The sequence below is a fragment of the Oncorhynchus clarkii genome, chromosome 23 (assembly GCF_045791955.1).
Source record: "Oncorhynchus clarkii lewisi isolate Uvic-CL-2024 chromosome 23, UVic_Ocla_1.0, whole genome shotgun sequence".
Taxonomy (NCBI): domain Eukaryota; kingdom Metazoa; phylum Chordata; class Actinopteri; order Salmoniformes; family Salmonidae; genus Oncorhynchus; species Oncorhynchus clarkii.
Genome location: NC_092169.1, coordinates 56350544 through 56359962, shown reverse-complemented (window position 1 = coordinate 56359962; position 9419 = coordinate 56350544).

Here is a 9419-nt window from a genome sequence, read left to right as displayed (position 1 = left end):
CTTTACTGTATTATAGAACACTGAACATTCCAGTCCACTGCTTTACTGTAGTATAGAACACTGAACATTCCAGTCCACAGTCCACTGCTTTACTGTAGAATAGAACACTGAACATTCCAGTCCACTGCTTTACTGTATTATAGAACACTGAACATTCCAGTCCACAGTCCACTGCTTTACTGTATTATAGAACACTGAACATTCCAGTCCACAGTCCACTGCTTTACTGTAGTATAGAACACTGAACATTCCAGTCCACGGTCCACTGCTTTACTGTAGAATAGAACACTGAACATTCCAGTCCACAGTCCACTGCTTTACTGTAGTATAGAACACTGAACATTTCAGTCCACGGTCCACTGCTTTACTGTAGTATAGAACACTGAACATTCCAGTCCACGGTCCACTGCTTTACTGTAGTATAGAACACTGAACATTCCAGTCCACAGTCCACTGCTTTACTGTAGAATAGAACACTGAACATTCCAGTCCACGGTCCACTGCTTTACTGTAGTATAGAACACTGAAAATTCCAGTCCACAGTCTACTGTTTTACTGTAGTATAGAACACTGAACATTTCAGTCCACTGCTTTACTGTATTATAGAACACTGAACATTCCAGTTCACAGTCCACTGCTTTACTGTAGTATTGAACACTGAACATTCCAGTCCACAGCTTTACTGTAGTATTGAACACTGATCATTCCAGTCCACAGTCCACTGCTTTACTGTATTATAGAACACTGAACATTTCAGTCCACTGCTTTACTGTAGTATAGAACACTGAACATTCCAGTCCACGGTCCACTGCTTTACTGTAGTATAGAACACTGAACATTCTAGTCCACGGTCCACTGCTTTACTGTAGTATAGAACACTGAACATTCCAGTCCACAGTCCACTGCTTTACTGTAGAATAGAACACTGAACATTCCAGTCCACGGTCCACTGCTTTACTGTAGTATAGAACACTGAACATTCCAGTCCACAGTCCACTGCTTTACTGTAGAATAGAACACTGAACATTCCAGTCCACTCCCTGCTTTACTGTAGAATAGAACACTGAACATTTCAAAATAGAGAGTGTCCATCTATATTTGTGGAGAAAAAAAAGGTCAACAGACCGACATATACAGTGGCAAGTCAAAGTACTGTATGTGAACCCTTTGTAATGACCTGCATTTCTGCATAATGTTCTGTATGTAAACCCTTTGGAATGACCTGGATTTCTGCATAAATTGGTCATAACATTTGATCTGATCATCATCTAGGTCACGTCAACAGACAAACACAGTCTGCTTAAACTAATAACACACAAACAATTATGTGTTTTGATGTCTTTATGGAACACACCGTGTAAACACTCACAGTGCAGGTTGGAAAAAGAATGTGAACCCTTGGATTTAATAACTGGTTGACCCTCCTTTGGCAGCAATAACCTCAACTAAACGTTTTCTGTAGTTGCGTATCAGACCTGCACAACGGTCAGGAGTAATTTTGGACCATTCCTCTTTACAAAACTGTTTCAATTCAGCAATATTCTTGGGATGTTTGGTGTGAACCGCTCTCGAGGTCATGCCACAGCATCTCAATCGGGTTTCGGTCAGGACTCTGACTGGGCCACTCCAGAAGGTGTATTTTCTTCTGTTGAAGTAATTCTGTTGCTGATTTACTTCTGTGTTTTGGGTCGTTGTCCTGTTGCGTCACCCAATTTCTGTTGAGCCTCAATTGGTGGACAGACAGCCTTACATTCTCCTGCAAAATGTCTTGATAAACATGGGAATTCATTTTTCCCTCGATGATAGCAAGCTGTCGAGGCCCTGAGGCAGCCCCAAACCATGAAGCTCCCTCCACCATACTTTACAGTTGGGATGAGGTTTTGATGGTAGTGTGCTGTGCCTTTTTTCTCTCCACACATTGTATTGTGTGTTCCTTCCAAACAACTCAACTATGGTTTAATCTGTCCACAGAATATTTTGCCAGTAGGGCTGTGGAACATCAAGGAGCTCTTTTGCAAACTTCAGACGTGCAGCAACATTTTTTTTGGACACCAGTGGCTTCTTCCGTGGTGTCCTCCCATGAACACCATTCTTGTTTAGTGTTTTACGTATCGTAGACTCGTCAACAGAGATGTTAGCATGTTCCAGAGATTTCTGTAGGTCTTTAGCTGACACTAGGATTCTTCATAACCTCATTGATCATTCTGCGCTGTGCTCTTGCAGTCATCTTTGCAGGATGGCCACTCCTAGGGAGAGTAGTAACAATGCGGAACGTTCTCCATTTATAGACAATTTGTCTAACTATGGACTGATGAACATCAAGGCTTTTAGAGATACTTTTGTAACAATTCTTAATCTTGGGTCTTCTGAGGTCTCTTCTGTTCGAGGCATGATTCACATCAGGCAGCGCTTCATGTGAAAACCAAACTCACATTTTGTGAGTGTTTTTTATAGGGCAGGGCAGCTCTAACCAACATCTCCAATCTCATCTCATTGATTGGACACCAGGTTACCTGAGTCCTGACTCCAATTATCTTTTGGGGAAGTCATTAGCCCAGGGGTTCATATACTTTTCACAACCTACACTGTAAACACACTGCTTTTATCTATTGTTTTGACTTGAAGGTCAGATCACATTCTTTGACCAATTTATGCCAGAAATCCAGGTAATTCCAAAGGATTCACATACTTGTTTCTTGCAACTGTAAGCTTGAATTTTGTATGAGCAAGAGAAAGTAATCACATTATTTCCACACACCTGCAACCAGATACCTCGGATGTACGAGAGCGTTTCTGAACGATGAAAATATTCTATGGCCTTCTTGGCCTAACCTAACGCTTTAACAACAGCATATATCTCCATGGATTTAATAAGAACAGCATGTTGACAAACATTTTATTTATTATTATTATTTAAAGAGGCAAGCCCGTTAATAACAAATTCTTACTTACAATGAAGGTCTACCCCGGCCAAACCTGGACGACACAGGGTCAATTGTGAGCCGCCCTATGGGACTCTCAATCACGGCCGGTTGTGATTCAGCCTGGAATCGAACCAGGGTCTGTAGTGACTCTTCTAGCACGGAGATGCAGTGCCTTAGACCGCTGCGCCACTCAGGAGCCCATAAACATAAACAATTACACAGAGCCGACTTGTATAATATAAAAACATGTATACAGACTAGTTACAGCCGTTTTTATCTCAACACCAAATCATTTCTGGGTAACAATTAAGTACCTTGCCGTGATTGTTTTAATTAAATGGTCATAAAGAAACAAAAATAGCTTCTTAGCGAAGAGCAAATTCTCAAGCATACATTTTACTAGGACTAGCTGGGAGTTGTCCGAGTGGGGAGGAGAAAACTGAAAACTAGCTCTTATTGGCAGAGAGGTTTGGAACTCTCGTTCCTATTGGTCAATTAACTAACTTGTCACCTGGTGACGTCACCATGGGAGGCCAAAACTCCATCTCGCCAAAACAGGCTGATATTTCAGTCGGTCTTTTCAAACAGCTCAACACTATGAGTGGATTATAATCATTTACACATTTCACAGTATTATTCCAACATCAAGAATAACTGCTGTAGTGTGTAACAGAGTGACATAGTGTCTAATATACTGACATAGTGTCTAATATAGTGACATAGTGTCTAATATAGTGACAAAGTGTAGTCTAATATAGTGACATAGTGTGTAGTCTAATATAGTGACATAGTGTGTAATATAGAGACAGTGTGTGTAGTCTAATATAGTGACATAGTGTGTAGTCTAATATAGTGACATAGTGTGTAATCTAGTAAAGTGACATAGTGTGTAATCTAGTAAAGTGACATAGTGTGTAGTATAGTATAGTGACATAGTGTGTAGTATAGCATAGTGACATAGTGTATAGTATAGTGACATAGTGTGTAGTCTAGCATAGTGACATAGTGTGTAGTCTAATATAGTGACATAGTGTGTAATATAGAGACAGTGTGTGTAGTCTAATATAGTGACATAGTGTGTAGTCTAATATAGTGACATAGTGTGTAATCTAGTAAAGTGACATAGTGTGTAATCTAGTAAAGTGACATAGTGTGTAGTATAGTATAGTGACATAGTGTGTAGTATAGCATAGTGACATAGTGTATAGTATAGTGACATAGTGTGTAGTCTAGCATAGTGACATAGTGTGTAGTCTTATATAGTGACATAGTGTGTAGTCTAATATAGTGACATAGTGTGTAATATAGAGACAGTGTGTGTAGTCTAATGTAGTGACATAGTGTGTAGTCTAATATAATGGCATAGTGTGTAATCTAGTAAAGTGACATAGTGTGTAATCTAGTAAAGTGACATAGTGTGTAGTATAGTATAGTGACATAGTGTGTAGTATAGCATAGTGACATAGTGTATAGTATAGTGACATAGTGTGTAGTCTAGCATAGTGACATAGTGTGTAGTCTAATATAGTGACATAGTGTGTAGTCTAGTATAGTGACATAGTGTGTAGTCTAATATAGTGACATAGTGTGTAGTCTAATATAGTGACATAGTGTGTAGTCTAGTATAGTGACATAGTGTGTAGTCTAATATAGTGACATAGTGTGTAGTCTAGTATAGTGACATAGTGTGTAGTCTAATATAGTGACAGTATGTGTAGTCTAATATAGTGACATAGTGTATAATATAGTGACATAGTGTGTTGTCTAGTATAGTGACATAGTGTGTAGTCTAATATAGTGTGTAGTCTTATATAGTGACATAGTGTGTAGTCTAACATAGTGACATAGTGTGTAGTCTAATATAGTGACAAAGTGTGTAGTCTAACATAGTGACATAGTGTGTAGTCTAACATAGTGACATAGTGTGTAGTCTAACATAGTGACATAGTGTGTAGTCTAATATAGTGACATAGTGTGTAGTCTAATATAGTGACATAGTGCGTAATATAGAGGCAGTCTTACTGTGAGGTTGTTAAAGAGAGCAGGTAGAGTCCCTGGCCAGCCAATTGTTGTGGTCCCCTTGAGGAAGCTAATCCGTTTTAATTGTCCCAGTTAGACAGTCAGCCTTTTACTGTGGGATATTATCCAAGGGTACCGTTCATCGCTGTGAGAAATAACAGCACAAGTGAAGGTCTTGAGTTCCCAGCGAGCCATGGTCACATACTGGACCGTAAGGCAGCTCTGTCGTGACTGTTTCATTGTTGTTTAATGAGTAGTAGAGCACAAAACATTGAAATAATGTTTATTTTTTTTATTTTTTTATTACAAAAAAATACATATTTTTCAACCAGTAAGACATCTTGTGCTCGCTCATAGGGATGTTAATTTATTCTGATTAACGACGAGGTTACGTTGTGCTGATTTAATTGGCCATGCCAGTTACGAATGACAGATTTGGCATAAATTACTTATATAAATCAGACCAATCAGACGAAGCTGTTCTGACAGGATTTAAACAGCCACCGTGTGAGACATACACACTGTCTCACACACACTGTCTCATACACACTGTCTCATACACACTGTAGACAGCACATGGACAGAACCTAATCTCTCTGACAGAACACACTGATAGATAAACATCCCTGTTTATGTGGCAGAGAAACTGTGAACTCAGAGGCCTTTGTAATCAATACAGACAGAACGGTGACAAATGGTAATGGCTCTGAAGGAGCCACAATGTTGAACGACCTGAATGATTACATAACATACACTCATGACAACAATGATTCAGTAAGAGGGATTGACAACTAGGTGGAATGTAAAATATATACTTTCATTCTTTAAACCACTCCTCCAAAACTAACTCTCATAAAACCATAGAAAAAGGAATAACATAAGCCTTTCTCTCCAGAGGCGGACATGGCTATTACACGGCTGGATTAGCCTAGCAACAGAACCATTCCAAGCTGACGGTTGCCGTGTAGACGGCATACAGTAGTTAATTAGTCCATTTTGTTTGTCTTTGGGTGGCTAACTTCCTGGATACGTGAGGTACAATGACTACCTTCACCCGAACCAGATTTAAGGGGAAATTCTGCTTGATAGATTTGAAATGGGATATTGAACTATGAGGTAGTTGTTCATCCTTGTCTAGCGTTACATAACTTCTATTTGCTACAGAAACCCCCCTAAAATCCAACTATTTTTCTCCTGTTTTTCCACACCTGAAAATCCCCCCATTAAAAAGTGGCTTCCTGATAGGCAAGTGCCAAGGCAAAAGACTGGTATTGAAATATCAGGGAGATCCTAATGAAATTAAGACTGTCACATTTTAAGACATGACTATACTAACTGATTGTGTTTTTTTCTCCCCCAAACCATGCAGAAATATCGATCAATACAACATCGCTATTAGCATTTTGACGAGAAACAAACCACAAATGAAAAACAGATGCTGCATAATTTCTAAACAATTAGAGATGATGAAGTCTTTCTCAGTCTAAACAGAGATGATCAACTCTTTCTCAGTCTAAACAGTTAAAGATGATTAACTCCTTCCCAGTCTAAACAGTTAAAGATGATTAACTCCTTCCCAGTCTAAACAGTTAAAGATGATGAACTCCTTCCCAGTCTAAACAGTTAAAGATGATTAACTCCTTCCCAGTCTAAACAGTTAAAGATGATGAACTCCTTCCCAGTCTAAACAGTTAAAGATGATTAACTCCTTCCCAGTCTAAACAGTTAAAGATGATTAACTCCTTCCCAGTCTAAAACAGTTAAAGATGATTAACTCCTTCCCAGTCTAAACAGAGATGATGAGCTCTTTCTCAGTCTAAACAATTAGAGATGATGAACTGACAGTAAATAGACCACTTATTCTTCACGGATCAGATCTGTTGCAGAGTGTCACAAAGCAAACAATTAACAGTTTTGATCGTTCGAATTAAAACAACAGTGCTTTCACAGGACCTTCAACTAAAATAAACTCCCGTCCTTGGAACAAAAACGTAGAAAACTTTTCACAAAACAAAATGAAATGAATCCAATGGTGTCTTGTAAACGTTCCCTCTGATCTTTGTCTTGTAAACGTTCCCTCTGATCTGTGTCTTGTAAACGTTCCCTCTGATCTGTGTCTTGTAAACGTTCCCTCTGATCTGTGTCTTGTCAACGTTCCCTCTGATCTGTGTCTTGTCAACGTTCCCTCTGATCTGTGTCTTGTAAACGTTCCCTCTGATCTGTGTCTTGTAAACGTTCCCTCTGATCTGTGTCTTGTAAACGTTCCCTCTGATCTGTGTCTTGTAAACGTTCCCTCTGATCTGTGTCTTGTAAACGTTCCCTCTGATCTGTGTCTTGTAAACGTTCCCTCTGATCTGTGTCTTGTAAACGTTCCCTCTGATCTGTGTCTTGTAAACGTTCCCTCTGATCTGTGTCTTGTAAACGTTCCCTCTGATCTGTGTCTTGTCATCTAAACCACATCTCAGGTGATGCCGTGAGATACTCATGCTGTGTCTTCAGTAGGGACATTCATGGGAAGGGAGCCGGGAAAGTCCATTTAAAAAGGGTAAGATTCAAAGATAAATATATAAAATGTATCAGTATATGACTGTGTGGGGGTGATACATTTAATAAACGTGAAGTTCAACCAGTGAAGAAATTCATTCATTTTTTTTAACGCCCATCAAGATTCTCTGAACACATTTCCACTCGTGTCGCTTTACGAGCTCTACGTCGGTGGATGGTGAAGTCGTTCTGTTACCAAACACTCTGGTCTCTGCGGGCCACAGTAACGCCGATACATCAGCTCTCCAATCAGCCACAGAGAGGAGAGAGGGGTGTTATCATTTGGTCATTTGTTTATTCCGTTTATTTTGGACAGAGACTATATACAACAAAAACAAGAATCTCAGAAGTGATTCGTTGCACCAGGTTTACAGATAATGTGCAGTTCATAACCAATGACCTGTCCATAACCAATGACCTGTCCATAACCTGTCCATAACCTGTCCATAACCTGTCCATAAACTGTCCATAACCTGTCCATAACCTGTCCATAACCAATGACCTGTCCATGACCAATGACCTGTCCATAACCAAAGACCTGTCCATAACCGAAGACCTGTCCATAACCAATGACCTGTCCATAACCAATGACCTGTCCATAACCTGTCCATAACCAATGACCTGTCCATAACCAATGACCTGTCCATAACCAATGACCTGTCCATAACCAATGACCTGTCCATGACCTGTCCATAACCAATGACCTGTCCATAACCAATGTTCAGCCAGTTGGTTCAGAAGATGAGACTGGCATGTCCCAATTGGTTCAGAAGATGAGACTGGCATGTCCCAGGGGGTTCAGAAGATGAGACTGGCATGTCCCAATTGGTTCAGAAGATGAGACTGGCATGTCCCAGGGGGTTCAGAAGATGAGACTGGCATGTCCCAGTTGGTTCAGAAGATGAGACTGGCATGTCCCAGGGGGTTCAGAAGATGAGACTGGCATGTCTCAGGTGTTCAGAAGATGTGACTGGCATGTCCCAGGGGGTTCAGAGATGTGACTGGCATGTCCCAGGGGGTTCAGAAGATGTGACTGGCATGTCCCAGGCGTTCAGAAGATGTGACTGTCAAGTCTCAGGGGGTTCAGAAGATGAGCCTGGCATGTCTCAAGGGGATCAGAAGATTCAGATTTCTCCACCAGTCCGTTTGATTGTGGGATGTGTGGACTTTTCTTGAAATGTTTGAACTTTGCATTAGAGAATTGCGTTCCATTATCACTGAAGACTTCACTTGCCAATATGGATTTCATCCAGGTTCTCACAGTGTCTGCAGTGGTGGGGTTCAGCCTCCTAACCTCTGGATCCAGTTTCATCCAGGTTCTCACAGTGTCTGCAGTGGTGGGGTTCAGCCTCCTAACCTCTGGATCCAGTTTCATCCAGGTTCTCACAGTGTCTGCAGTGGTGGGGTTCAGCCTCCTAACCTCTGGATCCAGTTTCATCCAGGTTCTCACAGTGTCTACAGTGGTGGGGTTCAGCCTCCTAACCTCTGGATCCAGTTTCATCCAGGTTCTCACAGTGTCTGCAGTGGTGGGGTTCAGCCTCCTAACCTCTGGATCCAGTTTCATCCAGGTTCTCACAGTGCCTGCAGTGGTGGGGTTCAGCCTCCTAACCTCTGGATCCAGTTTCATCCAGGTTCTCACAGTGTCTGCAGTGGTGGAGTTCAGCCTCCTAACCTCTGGATCCAGTTTCATCCAGGTTCTCACAGTGCCTGCAGTGGTGGGGTTCAGCCTCCTAACCTCTGGATCCAGTTTCATCCAGGTTCTCACAGTGCCTGCAGTGGTGGGGTTCAGCCTCCTAACCTCTGGATCCAGTTTCATCCAGGTTCTCACAGTGTCTGCAGTGGTGGAGTTCAGCGTCCTAACCTCTGGATCCAGTTTCATCCAGGTTCTCACAGTGTCTGCAGTGGTGGGGTTCAGCGTCCTAACCTCTGGAT